At 35.5% G+C, this 17,105-nt stretch overlaps 1 long non-coding RNA gene across 2 annotated transcripts in view; it reads right to left on the bottom strand.

Moving 5' to 3' along the window:
* LOC141502493 (uncharacterized) overlaps positions 1–17,105 on the bottom strand; it is a 156,163-nt gene that overhangs the window by 93,109 nt on the left and 45,949 nt on the right. The window lies entirely within an intron of this gene.

Here is a 17,105-nt window from a genome sequence, read left to right as displayed (position 1 = left end):
ATAAAGGTATGTTTAGGAAACTCTCAAGGTCAAACCTTTGCTAAGTATGATCAGGGATAAAAATTTATTTTCATTTATTTGAGAGAAGAATATATGTTGAATTATATTATGCAACTTTATGCCTGGTAGGTTGGGAAATCCAGAACAATTCAATATGACTTGACTGTGATTTACTGAGCATCCTCATGGGCACAGTAAAACAGAGTTTCTGGATTAGAAGGGGCATGCATTTGACAAATGCAGGTACAGCAGTGTGAATCTCACAGCTATGCATCATCATCAGGACATCTAAGTCTATGCCCACTTTTATAATAAAGCAAGAGTCATGTTCTGGAATATTAGCTGCTCATATATTATGTGTCTCAATTTCCCAACCACTGCCCCTTCTTTGACATGCAGTTCCATTTTTTTATTGATTCATTCCTTGCATGTCTGTCTTCATAACAGTAAATGTTACCATGTCATAGGCTTTTATTTATCAATGAAATGAGACAAAACCTTGAAATGCCAAATAAATACACTTCACCTTTTGGTTGTATTGATTAAAAATACTGTGTTGCAATAGTTCAGCTTTATTGGTGGAACCTATCTGAAATTATGACTTTGTTGTCTTTCAGAGATGAAGTAAAAATCATTAGTTAACACTAAATGCCAAGATCCTACCAAGGAACTAGAATAGTACAACTCATATCCTATAGTTTCCTTTTTGACTGCTCTATCTGCCAACAGATCTATGCCTGACAGCTCAGAAACACATTTTCATCCTCTATTGCTAGAGCAGTAATTTGGCTTGAATTTTATTTTTCATTGGTCTAAAAATGATTTTATCATGATTGAGTCAACCAAACCTAGACTCATCCACATTGGAGAGTCAGGACAGGTTGTAGGGAAAACTAAAAGGATAACCAGGAGACTGGGAGATGCCTTATAATCTAACCTTGCACATCAAAGCCAGAGCCCATATAATTCATGTTGCTGTAAACTGGTGTGCTTAGCCTTTTTTGTGTCATAGATCCCTCCAGCAATCTTGTGAAACTTACTTCTCAGAATGATTTTAAAAGCACATTATAAAATACACAGGATCACAAAGAAAATCAAGTATATTGAAATATAGTTATCAAAAAAATTTAAGCTAATAGAACCAAGGTTAAAAACCTCTATTCTCTAGTCACAATTCACATTACAGATCATCATTCATGGTACAGATCAACATATGAAAACTGAATTAGAAGATCTGAAAGAAAAGAAGTTGATATATAAGAACAATGACTCAAATAGGAATACTTGCAAACACTATAACTATATAAAAACAAATAATCCTAGAACACACCCAAAATATAGGCTACAGTAGAATATTAATACTGAGTCAAAAGACATGGATTCTAGTTCCTGCTGTATCTTTTGCTATCCTATGAAATTTTAACAAGTTATCACCAAGTCTCACCCATCTGATATAGGGCAAATACCTCTCAGAGTTGTAAGAACCAAATAACTTACTTGTATTATTCATTGATTTGTGAGCAGAGCTAGAGTCTAGCACAATGTTAAATGTAGAACATGGTACCCTATAACTAGTAATGAAAAGAACCTTTTGTAATAAAAACACTTTATCCTGGTGCTGCACAATGAGAAAGAAAGAAAGAAGGAAAAGAAGGTAGGTAGGCAAGATGGAAGGAAGGAAGGAAGGAAGGAAGGAAGGAAGGAAGGAAGGAAGGAAGGAAGGAAGGAAGGAAGGAAGGAAAGAAGGATGGTATTCTAGACTAAACAGCTTTGACTTAAGGCTAAAGGTAATAATTATTCATTTTATTTCCTTTAAATACACACTATACAACAATATTCATTTTGGTGTTAGGAGAATGTTTCTAGAAATCATATTAAATAGGCAGAAATACTATATAGTGTGTTTGGTGGGTCTAAAGGTTTAGCACTTATGGCTGCTTCCAATTTTTATTTATTTAAATGTCCCTTACAACAATATTTCATCATAGAAGTTTTTCAAGAACTGTTGGGCATCATATGTGACATTTCCCATGGAAGGAATATATGTGTCAATCTTCTAAGCATATGCTGAAAGCTTTTGATTCTATGCTGTTTGTATGAGGACTTGTACTATTGTACAAGCTGTTGAAAATTGAGGTGCTGTTAATGAATGTGGAAAAATACCAATGAATTTTATTTCTAAAGCAACTTCTAGTTATGTTTTATCTGTGGATTTCTGAACCCATGAGTCTGTTTCTCAGATGTCTAATGCATGTGGAAGAAGTCTGACCAATACTTGCAGAACTCTGTGTGACATCTTAGTTTATTGTCTACAACTTTGTCTTGTGCTTGTGGTAGGGGAGAATTCATTTAAATATTCTTGTAAATTTTAAGTTTATTGTTTCTGTGTTCTTCATGTAGAAAATATGATGTCATAAATGTTGATTCATGTTTCACTACTCAATAAATATCTTGTACAGGTCACTACCAACAATAAAATCCTTAATTGAAAAAAACTACCTTAGGAAAATGGTAATATTTCTGTGCTTCAATTTTTCATTGTTTTTCTTATGCCTAAACATTTTCACTTAAATTCAGTGAACCAAAACTTTTAGTAAATCAAGAGACCTTTGGTATTGTCATGTAACTAAAGATAAGTCACACCTAAGTTTGTAGGACATTCCACTAAAATGAGATCTCTTTGAAAAGAAAAAAAAATATTTCATTATCCCCTGAAAAACAGCACATATCATGGGCTGCCCTTCAGTTTCAGAAAGAAAAGATAGAGTGGTGACATGACAGAAATGAGGGATTACTAATCGATAATCTATGTGCTCTACTCATATCCTTGTAATATCACAAGAAAGCCCCCTAGAACTATGAGAAGACCCCATAAAACAAACTTAGAGGAGGATGTAGAAAATAGTCATATTAAATAGGTAGGTATGGATGGAGGGCAGTCTGAATCATTAGAGGGAACATTCAAATGATTGAAATCACAGTTCTATTATGAGTATGTATTTTCAGAGAAATAGGGCAATTTCCCTCCTATCACAGGTGCCTGTTCAGGTGTCCACTTTCACTCAACAACACACTAGTTATATAAAGCACATGATTTGAAAGGTAAAATTACCTTAAAATTAAAGTTTTGAACTGAGCAATCCACAGGATATAAATGTTATATTGTGAGAAGGGTCATATTCTCAGAAGTCAATATTCTATGTGTGTGTATTGTTTTGTTTATTTCCAAGATGAACATAGACATGTTCAGATCACCATTAATATGGAGATCTCTGAGATTTAGTTACATCTAAACACTAATGGCAAATTAGTGTTAGTGTATAGGGTAATACAAATGACAAAAAAAACCTATTTTATGGAGAACTCACACAAAGTAAATGCTCATGGGGGGGAGGGTCAGACAAAGCAATACAGGGACACTCTCTTAAGAACTTTGAAACTGATTGTGCAGCATGTGAGGTACTGTCATAGGACCACCCAGCATGGCATGCCTTCATCAGATAAGCAAGTCAAAACAGAAGCAATTCAAAGGAAACATGAGATATATAAGCTTAGAGAACCTACTCCAGGAGTTCACATGGATTATTTTTGTCCCATCTGTGGTAGAGAATTTTGAACCTGTATTAGTCTGATCAGTCACCATCAGACACACTGTAACTTGTCTCTAATGTAGTGATTTTGTTTTGGTCTTCTTTAATAACAAAGAACAAGAGCCAACCAACCAACTTGCTCTGTTGCTGATCAGTCATATTTGACTCTTTATGATCCCATTGGGTTTTTCTAAGCAAATATACTTGAATGGTTTTCAATTCCTTCTCCAGCTTATTTTACAAATGAGGAAACTAACTCATAAGAGTCTGAAGCCAGATTTGAACTTAACAAAGATGAATCTTCCTGACTCTAAACCCAGTGTTCTATTCATTGTGCCACCTTAGCTGCAGCCTTAGGCAATTCACCTAACTTTCATATTCTTAATCTTCAGTTTCTTCATCTGTCAAATGTTGAAAATATTACTTACCCTAATTCTCCTCCCTGATAAAGAAAAATTAGATAATAATTATGAAAGCATTTCCATAATTTAAACAACTTCTTAAATATAATAATATTACATTAGTTCATTTTCCACTTAGATGTCAAAATGATTTTCCTAACGTGCAGGTCTGACTGTGTTATCTTCCTCGCCACACTCAATAAATCCCAATGGCATCATGTCATCTCCTGAATCAAATATAAAAACCTTTTATTTGGTGTTCAAAACTCCCTGCCCTACCTTTCCATCTTCTTACACCTTATGCTATTGTCAGCTCCTCCCCATCTTTAAATATTCAGGACAGGTTGTAGGAAAAACTAAAAGAACCACCAGGAGACTGGGAGATGCCTTATACTCTAACCATGCACAACAGAGTCAGAGCCCATATTGCTCTAAAGTGGGAATTCTTAACCGTTTTGTGTCAAACATCCCTCTGGCAGTCTGGCAAAGTCACCAGGCCCCTTTTTCAAATGCTTTTAAATGCATTCGATAAAATTTTCAGAATAACAAAGGAAATTAATTATTTTGAAATATAGTTATCAAATTATTTTTTTCAAAAATAACACAATAGAACCCAGGTTAAATCTTGACTAAACAGCTTTGATAAGGCTAAGAGTTATAGTCATTAATTTTATTTCTTTTAAATAATTATACTACATAATTATTATACTTTAAACATATACACATTTAAATACATATACGTTAAAATATAACTTAAATACATGCACATTTAGATTCATAATCATTTAAATACATTTTAAATACACATTTGAATACATTTTAAATTCATGCACACAAATACATTTTAAATAATACACATTTAAATATAAACACATAATGTTGGTTTTGTTGCGTACTATTGTTGAATGCTGATTATCAAAGATACATTGTAGTAGATTGTCTACATTTAACAAATTAACAAACCCAACACCTACATTACATAGGGCAAAGGAAATGGAACTTTGATATGATATGTATATAGAAATTTGGAATAAGGTAACTCCCTCTACCAATGCAGGTCAGGGCATTCCTTGCAATTTATAATCTTTTTTTTTTTTAGGTTTTTGCAAGGCAAGTGTGGTTAAGTGGCTTGCTCAAAGCCACACAGCTAGGTAATTATTAAGTATCTGAGGTCAGATTTGAACTCAGGTACTCCTGACTCCAGGGCCGGTGCTCTATCCACTGCGCCACCTAACCACCCTGCAACTTATAATCTTAAGAGAGTTCCTCAGAGCACTGGAAAGTTAAGGGATTTGCCCAGAGTCACAGCTCCAGTAAGTCATCTTCTTGTTTCTATGATCAACTATTCCTCCACTGAACCCCAGTTACATTGAACTCCGCATTCTCTGGCTGTGTCTCTGAATCTTTCCTTTTCAACTGCCATTACTGCTAATCAGATGACTCTCGAATATATATGTTACTCTCAGATCTATTTTGAGAAAGGTAGACATAGATTTGTAGATAAATCTAGAAATCTATCTGGGTTTTGATATATATATATATATATATATGTATATATATATATATATATATATATATATATATACACACACTCATCTAGAACATAGACAAACAGAAAATTAGCTAGATTTATAAAGTAGGAGAAATGGAGATCAGGAAAGGCTTCAATGAAGAAATTAGCATTTGAACTATCTAGAAGGAAGAGATACAGAGTACATTTCAAACATGGATTCAATCAGGGCAAAAACCAAGAGACAGATGATGAAGTACCTTGTGAAATGATTAGAAAGTAAAGTCAGTGAGGGCCACTGCCAAAAGACAAGACAAAGAATATGACTTAGGAGACTCGAGGATAAATTAAAAGATTGGGAACAACCACTGTGGCAGGTAAGCAAGAATTGATCTGGAATTGACATATAATATTGAGGACTCAGTTGTGATTAGATAACCTCAATTTATAGTGTCCCAATTGGCATAGTTACCTGACTTCCTCAAGTGGCATTTAGAATCATCCAAATATAAGAGAGACAGACAGACAGGAAGGCACATAGACAGACAGAGACAGAGAGTAAGAGAGAGACAGAGACAGACACAGAGACAGAGACAGACAGACACAGAGAGAGACAGAGAGACAGGAAGACAGAGACAGAGAGAGAGACAAACACAGAGAGACAGACAGAGAAGGATAGAGGGCAATGATCAGAGAGAAATATAAGGTTATAACTCATAGGAAGAAAGCAATTCTGGGTCATATGGTGAGATCAAGCCTCTGTGGGTAGCTAAAGTAGAATGAAAATAAAGTTCATGAGAGATAAAGATAATGTTTGAGGGAACATTGATGTGTAAATTGAAGACCTTGAATGAGAACAGGGATTAAAGTGCAGAAGAAGACTGTAAGTCAACAATTGAACTATTTAAGAAAGGAAGAATGACCTAGACCTGTTAGTTGACTGCAAGGATCTGGACAGGTTCATGTAGATGGATGGAGTAAAGTTTAAATAAGGAGTGATTGATACATGATGGCAGCAGAGAGAGGGTCTATAGGTAGAAGTAGAGGAAGGAGCAAGGAGTTTGTATTTTTATGTACTTTTTTCATTTAAGATAAGAGTACAAGGGGGCAGCTAGGTGGCGCAGTGGATAAAGCACTGGCCCTGGAGTCAGGAGTACCTGGGTTCAAATCCGGTCTCAGACACTTAATAATTACCTAGCTGTGTGGCCTTGGGCAAGCCACTTAACCCCATTTGCCTTACAAAAACCTTAAAAAAAAGAGTACAAGAAGACATAAGGAGTGTGAGAAGAAAAAGGTCTAAAAGTGAAGGGAAAATTGTTAACCTTAGAATGGGTGTGAGGGTGGGGGTGGATAGTTGTGAAATGATGACCCCCCCCCCAGTGAATAACTCTGCCGTGACACTTCTACATGACAGCCATTCACCAGCTGATTGACTGGTGAATGTTCTTTGCTTCCAGTAGTTACCAGGGGGTCTCTCTAATGTCTTCAATATCTCCCTGAGATGCCCCATGGACCCTGGATCTTTAATAGCTCTAACAGTGATCTAGCTTCCCATGATACATTGCAAGATGGCTAGACTGTATGGATGGATGGATGAGCAGATAGATGGACAGATAGATTTAGAGTTTATTGAGTCCATTCCCCTCATTTTACAAATGAGGAAAACATAGACACAAAAACATCAAAGTGATTTGTCCAAGATAGCACAACTAGTAAATATCAGAGAATTTGAATTCAAGTAATCCTGACTCCAAATTTATTGTCCTATCTACTAATTCTCGGTGTTACTACTTAGAATAGTTCTTGAACGTACATGAAGTCTGTAGCTAGATCTCAAGAAGTCAATAAATACAAATGAGGGAAACTAGCTGTGTATGTATGTATATATATATATATATATATATATTATATTTACATATTTTATATATACATATCTTTATTTTCACTAACTTCTAATTGAAATTTATATTTTCTTCAATTATTTAAAAGCATTATTCTAAAATGAGGTTTATAGATGTGATCAGATTGTCAAAAGAGACCAAGGTCTGTGCACGCATAAACACATACACGCAAGATAAAGAATTCTTATATTAGAACTTCCTTCTTGTGATAAAATAGCAAATAGGCAAAAATAGAGGAGAATGTATCTCTCAGGACCTCATGAAGCTGCTGGGATAATAGAAAAGGGTATTGCCTCTTGTGTGAAAAGATTCTATCTCATTTCTGGCTGATGAGAACTAGTAGGAGTGGTTACAAGTAAGAACACTTGACTGCAGCTCCCTTGGCATTATTTAGGAGCATCATGAAGTCCCTAGAACATTGACATTGTTGACTCAGAAGTGGTTGGAGCCTGACTGGGTGCTGTCAGTGCAGTATCATGGAAGAAGATATAAAAGTCAGTGTGTATTCTGGTTGGACCTTCAGCCAGAAGGCAGGTTCTGAGCATCCCTACTGAGTACACATTTAAGCAATGACCTATAAAAGGACAGAGGCACAAAGTGAATGGATGCATAGGATGAGACTATGACCTCCATAGAGGAGTGCCCTGCCAAGTGAATGAGGATGATGATGATAGAGACTGAGAAACACCATGGTCTCAGATTGACTGTAGAGCTGTTCTTTATATTGGGTACTTACTTGGGGAGGGAAGGCTATTATTAATTGCTTGTCCTCCATCTTTCCCTACCCTCTTCCCCAAAGTAACCCCCACTACAGCATATATCAATATGGGGCAAGCAATGATGAAAGCCAAATCTGAGTTTTCATCCTGGATAATGATTCTGAATCATGAGAACCAAGCTTGCCTTTGAACTCCTGCCTTCCACCAGTGACAAAGAGTTGCTAGGCAAACTATCAAGTTGTTTATGGCCTCCAGTATTCATTCATTCAGTAGTAGGCCAATCAGCTAAACACCATCGGAGCCATCATTGGCTGAAGTGACAGATAGCTTTGCAATCCAGTGGCAGAGGGAAAAGAGGAGATGGAAATACAATTTAGGGATTCTAGTCCTGTGTCACCCAACTGCCTATTAGATATATCCAACTAGATGACCAATGGGCATTACAAACTCAGTAACTCCAAAACAGAGTTCATATCTTTATGAGATAACTTTTTTCACCTATGACAGCAATTAAAACCAAGTCTTGAAATAGATAAAATGGAACCAGACTGTTTTTGAATCACTATAACACTTTAACACAAGATGTTACAGACATTTTAAAAACAGATTATTATCATTACTCTTGCTAAAAATACTACTATTCACAATAATGTGAGTAAAAATGCTTTGTACATTCATAAATGATTTTAAAACACTTAATCTTTAGTGATTTTTAGATTGTCTTTTTACATTTTGATAGACATTAATCAGTATAATAATTTGTGTAAATAATTTATAAAAAAGTAAATGCATATTTGAGGTTGCTTAAAAATGCTTTTTTATTGCTAGAGCTGTTTAACCAAATATAATTTGAGAGCACTAATATTAAAAAACTAAATTCTTTACCTCCTCCTGTAGGAGTATTTTCTCCCTTATAATTGCTTTGCTTCTCAAACTTCTATGTGATTTTTATTGAAGTTGATTTATTTAAAAGTTTGTTCTTTGAACAGACTTAATTCCCTGTATTCCTTTTATCTTTTGTCTTTTGATTTCAATTGTTGGTTGAGAGATAGAGATTGGGCCTTTGGTTTCATTTGTGTACAGAATTCTACAGGTGAGATCACTTCTTATACCAATGCAAGTTGGTAACTATAATGATTAAGGCTTTTGATAATTTCTGGTGTTCTTTTGTTTTCAGGATTCTTAAATAATAATAATAATAATAACCATTATTACTATTATAATTACCATCACTGCTATTACTGTTCATTGGAAAGGTTCAGGTAGAGACTGGATATCTAAGTATCAAGGATGTTGTAACAGGATCTTGCCAGGGAATTTGATACATAAAATACCTATTCCAAACTTTTAGTTTTAGAGGATGAACTGAGGCCCAGACATATATCCAAGTCTCAGAGGTATAAGATAGTAGCAGAACTAGGATTCACAAGTCCTCAGACTCTGAAGTCAGCCCTATCTGCTATGTCCCTAATCCAAACCTGTAAACTCCTCTGTTGGTAGGTAAAGAAATGGTACATCTAGTATTTGCTCTCCAGAAGAGGAATATTTCAAATAGATGCAACATGTTAATTTTACACTGGCCAAGGAATTATGTTTCTTTCCTTATTAAACACAATGAACAAATAAACTTGAGATAAATTCAGGGAATACCTTTACCATTTATTATCTTTCATCATATTTGATGTGGGCTTTAGTCTTAATATCCACATTGCATTTTAACATAGAATTGGAATCTGACCTTTAGACTTAAAATCTAAGAGGGGAAAAAAATCAAGCAAAATCTTATAATACTTCCTGAAGGAAAAGCCATCTCAATAACAGCTTGATATCAATGGAATAATTAATTTAAAGGGTAAGTATGTTCATCTAAACTTATTTCTCATTTTATTGACTTAAAAATCCTAATTTAACTCCACCCATGTTTGTGTGAATAGCCCATGGGTGTTCTAGCAAAGTCCACAAATCACAACTCCATTCCCATAAATTGAAAATAAAAAAAAGAATTCAAGGAGTGTTTGACATCATGCAAAAAGTTATAGAAAAACAAATAACCTTACTTATTTCCTTGTACAGTATAGTCTCTGACCTCTCTGCCTTTGAAACTACTGAGACAAAGCCCAGTCCTATCCTGCCCTCTCTGGATTTTATAGGCCAGAAACCTTTGGCATACTTCAGATTAGTCTTCACTTCACTCTTTCAGTTTAGGACTAAAACAATTTTATGTTTCCCCCCAAAGAGAGTCCTTTTTTCACATCCCTTTGCTTTGCACTGTAAAGAGGATATTTAAATACTTTGCCAAGACTAATATTTCTATATAGCTTGGCTGTCCCTTTCTTCCTAAAATGCTAAAGGCCTCAATATATGAGTCTTTTAAATTTATTTCATTATTTATTTTTACTTGAGAAATTACCCATTTACCATTCTTGTTTTTGTTATTTGATACAAGGTTAATGTTCTACCTGTGTCTGATTCCTTTTTTATGCTATAACTTTATTTTTAATTTTTTTACTCCAGCTACATGCAAAAGCAAGTTTCAAATTTACTTCCAAAACCTTGAATTTCAAATTCTCTCCCTTCTTCCCATCCCATACCTCCCATTGAGAAAACAAATAACTTGGTATAAGTTAAAAATGTGTAGTCATAAAACACATCACTACAATAGTCATGTTGTAAAAGTAAACATAATCCCCCTCAAAGAAAGAGAAACCTCAAGAAAAATTAAGTGGGGAAAAAAGAAGGCTGTATTCAGACACCATCAGCTCTTTCTTTGAGGTGGATAGCATTCTTTATCATAAGTCCATCAGAGAAATTTCTTTCATATTTTTCCCCAGAGTGGCTATTGCTAGCTGTATTTCCATTCATCCTATTCCCCCGCCATCCCCATTTCTCTCTCCTTTCACCTTGTCCTTTTTCAAAAGTGTGTGGCATCTGACTATCTTCTCCCACAGTCTTCCCTCTTTTCTATCATCTACACCTCCCCTTCCCTCCCTCCCTCTCTTCCCTTTCTGCCAACCCTTTCCTAATTTCCTCTAGGGTAAAATAGATTTCTACACTCAATTGAATGTATATGTTATTTCCTCTCTGAGTCACTTCCCCTGAGAATGAAGTTTCACTCACTCCCCCTCACCTTCCCCCTCTTCCACTCCATTGCAAAAGATTTTCCTTGCCTCTTTTATGTGAAATAACTTACCCCATTCTATCTCTCCTTTTCCTTTCTCCTAGTACATTCCTTTCTCCACAAACTACATCTTTTTTAATATATTATACCTTCAAATTCAACTCCCTCCTTTGCCTTGTCTATATATGCTCTTTCTAACTGTCTTAATAAATGAGAAGTTTCATTTAAGTTATCAGCATCATCTTACCATACAATACAAGCAGTTCAACATCTCTAAATATCTCATAATTTACCCTTCCCTTGCATTCTCTCTAAGCCTCACCTGAGTCTTTTACTTGAAGATCAAACTTTCAGTTCAGCTCTGGTCTTTTCATCAGGAAAGTTTGAAAGCCCCTATAGCATTGAATGTCCATATTTTCCCCCAAAAGAATATATTTAGTTTTGCTGGATAGCTAATTTTTGGGTATAATTCAAGTTCTTTTGCCTTCTGGAATATCATATTCCAAATCCTACAAGCCCTTAATGTAGAAGCTACTAGATCTTGTGCTATCCTTACTGTAGCTTCATGATATTTGAATTGTTCTTTCTGACTGCTTGTAATATTTTCTCCTTGACTTGGGAAATTTGACTATAATATTCCTGGCAGTTTTCACTTTAGGATCTCTTTCAGTAGGTAATAAATAGATTCTTTCAATTTCTATTTTACCCTCAGTTTCTAGTATATCAGAGCAATTTTCCTGGATAATTTCTTGAAAAATGAAGTCTAGGTTCTTTTTTTCATGATTTTCAGGTAGTACAACAATTTTTAGGTATTTTTTTAAATTTATTTAAGGCAATGGGGTTAAGTGACTTGCCCAAGGTCACACAGCTAGGCAATTACTAAATATCTAAAGCCAAATATGAACTCAGGCACCCCTGACTTCAGGGCTGGTTCTCTATGCACTGTACCACCTAACTGCCCCAAGTCCAACAATTTTTAAAGCACCTCTCCTAAATCTGTTTTCCAGGTCAGTTTTTTTCCCAAGGAGATATTTCACATTTTCTTCTAATGTTTCATTCTTTTGGTTTGTCTCTTATTTTATATTGATTTCTCACAAAGTCATCCATTTCCCTTAACTCCATTCTATAGTTTAAGGAATTATTTTCTTCAGAGAGTTTTGTATCTCCTTTTCCATCTGGCCAATTCTGCTTTTTAAAGGCATTATTCTCCTCATTGGCCTTTTGGACTGCTTTTTCCATTTGACCTAAACTGGTTTTTAAGATGCTATTTTCTTATTAAGATGTTAATTCCTTCACCAAACTGCTGACTTGGTTTTCATGATTTTCCTGCATCACTCTTATTTCTCATTCAAATTTTTCCTCTACCTCCCTTACTTGATTTTCAAAATCTTTTTTGAGGTCTTCCATAGCCTGAGACCAATTCATATATTATTTCTTGGAGTCTTTTGATGCAGAAGTTTTGACATTGTTATCTTCTGAGTGTTTGATTTGATCTTCCATAGGAACAAAGTAATTGTCTATGGTCAGATTATTTTCTTCTGTTGGTTGTCCCTTCCCCAACCTATGACTAGATTTTAACTCTTTGTTAAGGTGCAACTTCAGGGTGGAAGACACACTGCCTCAAGCTTTTGAAGATTTTTGCAGCAGTTTTCAGGGACAACCCCCAGGAACCTTAATTCCTTCATATTCTTGAGAGACTCTGGCTGCTCTTCTGGCCTGTGCTCTGGTCTGTGGATGACCACAAGCATTTCCCGCTGCCCTGGAGGTGTGAGGGGGGTTCCTGCTCTGCTATGGCTATAAAGAGCCTTCTCCTGAGACTAGAGTGCCAGGATCTGAGAATGGGAAAAGTCAGAGTCCTGCCTCAAGGATAGATAGCAAAGAGACCTCTGCAATCTCTCCCAGTTCTCTTAACACAGTGTGCTGAGTGCTCTGGAAGCAGCTGCTGTATGGGTCCCTGCCAGCTAGCTCTCAGGCCTGCTCCTGGTTCCTGGGGCCCAGGTCTGTTCTGAGGACTAGGCTCCACTCTCACTCTGGTGTGGCAGAGCTTTCCTGCTGAGCTTCCCAATTCTCCTTGACAATCTCTGGTCTGAGGGATCTAGAAATTATTGCTGCCATAGATTCAGCCCAGGGGCCTAGGCACCTAAATGACAGGAGCAGGTTTGCCCCAGCAAGGCTAGGCTACACTACAGGCCCTTTATAACCCTAGTGTAACAGACCCTTCCTACAGATCTTTCAAGTTTTCTTGGGATAGGAAATTGTTTCTCTCGGTCTTTTTGTGGGTTCTACCATCCTAGAATTTGGTTAGTCTTTATTTTACAAGTATTTGGAGTGGTTTGGGGGAGAGCTTATGGGAATTCCTGCCTTTACCATCTTGACTCTGCCCCCAGGATATGAGTTTAATAGAATAGTTTCACAGGCATGACACAAGCTATGTGATTTATATGTGAAGGTGGAGAAAGTCAAAGAAGAAAAATTGACACCTCCACCTGTTATTCCCCATGGTTAGAAGTGTGACAATCCATGTATAGTTGAACAATATCTCTTTTCAATGAGGCTTTTGAAGTTTAGTTTCCAGTTGAACAGAGTGAAGAATTCAAGGACTCAGAGTCCCAGAATTAAGGGGGACTGCTAAGTTTATTTATGCTTGAGCAAAGGTGTAGTTTGTCCAAATTGGATGAGTTCTAAGAACTATCTTCTTATGAAAAGATAAACAGAACTTTTACATGTAAAAAGTAAGAAAGAGAGTGAATTGTGAGGGGTTTGGGAAGGGCTTAGGGAAGGAGACTTTCTGTACAAGTGTGGTGTAGGGAGTCACATCAGAAACAGTCAGTGATAGTCCATTCATTATTTGGACAACATTGCTGTCTCAACATTGTTTTGTGTTCCTTGGTGGGCCAAATGATTCTGGTCCAGGTCTGAGGCAAGACAGTTTCAATACAATGTGTAGATAATATACTGCAAAAAATTTTGATCAAATACAAAGTTTTTGAGAATTGACAAGTTGTCAAAGAAAGGCACAAAATAACACATTCTCCAGGCATAAAAGAAAAACAACATAACTTTTTTGAAGGCAGAAAGTCAGAATGGAAAAGTACAAGTTAAATTAACTATTTGCTTTCTGACCAATATTTTCACTTTATCAAAGCTGTTAAAGGTTTGAGTAGGCACACAAGCTATAGCACTGTTATAATTTTTAGATCCTAGAGCCATGAAGTCACAAGAGGATCACCTAGTTTCATGTGTGATAGCCTGTTATGAATTAACATCTGGATACCATTATTGCTTTACTAAAATTGTTTTACTAAAAGATACTGATTTCAATTTTATTTATTTTTAATTTCTCTCTCAGTTACTTACGAAAACAAGTTTTAACATCTACTTCCAAAACCTCCACCCCACTCCCCTCATTGAGCTTTACTTTGTATAGGTTAAAAATGTGTAGCCATGAAAAACATTACATGAAAAAATAGTCATATTGTAAAACTAAACATAAACACCCGTCAAACAAAAAAAAGAGAAAACTCAAGAAAAATAAAGTGGAAAAAATTATGTTTTTAACTCTGTATTCAGACACCATCCACTCTGTCTTTGTAATGGATAGCATTCTTTATCATAAGTCCTTCAGAGTTCTCTTGCATACTAGCATTGCAGGGGGAAGGTAGATCATTCATAGCTGATCATCCTGTAATATTGCTGTTATTTTTGTATAAGGTATATTTCCCATTGCATCTGCTCCTGTAAGTTTTTTACTGAAAGCATCCTAGTCATCATTTCACATAACAGAACATCATTTTATCTTAATCACATTCCATAATTTGTTAGTCATTCCCCAATTTCTGGGCATCCCCTCAAACTCCACTTCCTTACTACCAAAAGAGAACTGCTTTAAGTATCTCTCTACATATAAATATTTGTCTTCCTGTACTTCATCTCTTCTGGAATATAGACTTAGCAATGGCACTACTAGTCCTTTGGGCATAATTCCCAATTGCTCTTCAAAAGTGTTGAATCATTTTACAACTCCTCCAACAATATATTAATGTCTGAATTTTCTTTCATCCCTTCCAACATTTGTAAAAGACAGTTTTTTTCCAGGCAGTGGCTCTCTTGCAACTTATGTAATTGAAGAATATGAAAATGTACTCCAATCAGAAAGGAGGGTTGTATCTGGCAAGTGATTGAAATGTCACATTTTAAAAAGGGTTAATGCTTCTTGTTTTGGGTGTATTCTAATTAAAATATTTAGTTATGAATTTGAGACTGCAATGACTTGTGAATAACCTCAAGGTTCTAAGAGAAGTCCCAGAGGGATGAGTACATATAAGCCAATGAAACTGAGTCTAGGAGTAATAAAATTGGTACCCCCTATTACTTTTGGTACCTAGAACTGGACACAGGATCCTGCTTCAAGCATCCCTCAACCTCTTTTAATCAAGGTCATAATTATTGACAGTGAACTTGAAGTCAGAAGATCTGTGTATGTAAGTATATACATATAAATACATATGTATATATGTGTGAACACACACATACACCTTCTTTTAGGATGGGAAGAAAGAAGGAAAGAGTGAAAAGTATACAGGAAAGTTTTAATGCATGAATGAAGGGATCAATGAGAAGCCAACTGGAATGGCTTTAATCTGTATAAAGTGGGAGAATTGACCTTCAGGTGTAAATATGTATTGAGAAGCAATAACTGCAATTGGAAGATTGACGGGATTGACGAGAAAAGATATTTAGAAAAGTTGTTGTGGGGAATGACAGAGAGAAACTATAAGAGAGAGTAATATCTAATAGTCTAAAAAACTTCTTTCCTTGAGTTCTTTTCATGGAAGGCTATTTTTTATAGCAGTGAAAGATTCAATAGGGTAGACAATTATTTTCTTTTTTATTAAATTTCAAAAACTATGCATGATCATAATTAACAAAGATATGAAAATTATGTGTTTTGGGATACTTAACTTTGTGTCACAGTTCTATAAAAATAGTTACTTCACTATGCACACTCAGTGCATATTTGCTAATACAATTTAGCTTCAGTTTAAATATCACAATGAGTTAATCATACCATTTTATCAGAAATGTTAATATTTGGGGCAGCACTCATACAATTCACATTTTAAATATGTAATATATATATATACATACATACATATATATATACATGAATACATATGGAGCAATACCTTTCTGCAACTTCTAGTCTTGAGTGGCTGCAACACTGATGCCCAAGATCTCACAGTCAGTATGTGTCAAAGGCAAGACTTGAACCTCAGACCTTCACAGAGAATTTATTTTCAGATCTGTTGTTCCTCATGAAGTACAAGTCAATTAAATACCAGAGTACCTTGAACACTAATTCCATCTTTTTCTGAATAATTGAGTCTTTGGGGACTTACTGACTCTTCAGATGCAAGAGTTAGATTTTCATCAGTCATCAAAACTGCCTGGTTTTGGCTAAGAAATAGGGATGTGGATCAGTGGAATGGATTAGGCGCAAAAGAGACAGCAAGAAATGATTATAGTCATCTATGTTTGATAAACCCAAATGGTGCAGCTTCTGAGATTACAACTCTCTCTTTGATTAAAAACTGGGAAAATTGGAAGTTAGTATGTCAGAAACTTGGATTAGACCAACATCTCACACCCTATACCAAGATAAGATCAGAATGGGTACAGGATTTAGACATAAATGACAATATTAAAAGCAAACCAGGAGATCAAGGAATAGTTTACCTATCAGATCTATGGAAAGGGAAGCAGTTTATGACCAAGAAAGAGATGAAGAACATCATTAAAAACAAATTAGATAATTTTAATTACATTAAATTAAAAGGTTTTTACACAAATAAAACCATTGTAACCA

The sequence above is a fragment of the Macrotis lagotis genome, chromosome X (assembly GCF_037893015.1).
Source record: "Macrotis lagotis isolate mMagLag1 chromosome X, bilby.v1.9.chrom.fasta, whole genome shotgun sequence".
NCBI lineage: Eukaryota > Metazoa > Chordata > Mammalia > Peramelemorphia > Peramelidae > Macrotis > Macrotis lagotis.
This window is presented reverse-complemented; position numbering and strand designations above follow the sequence as displayed.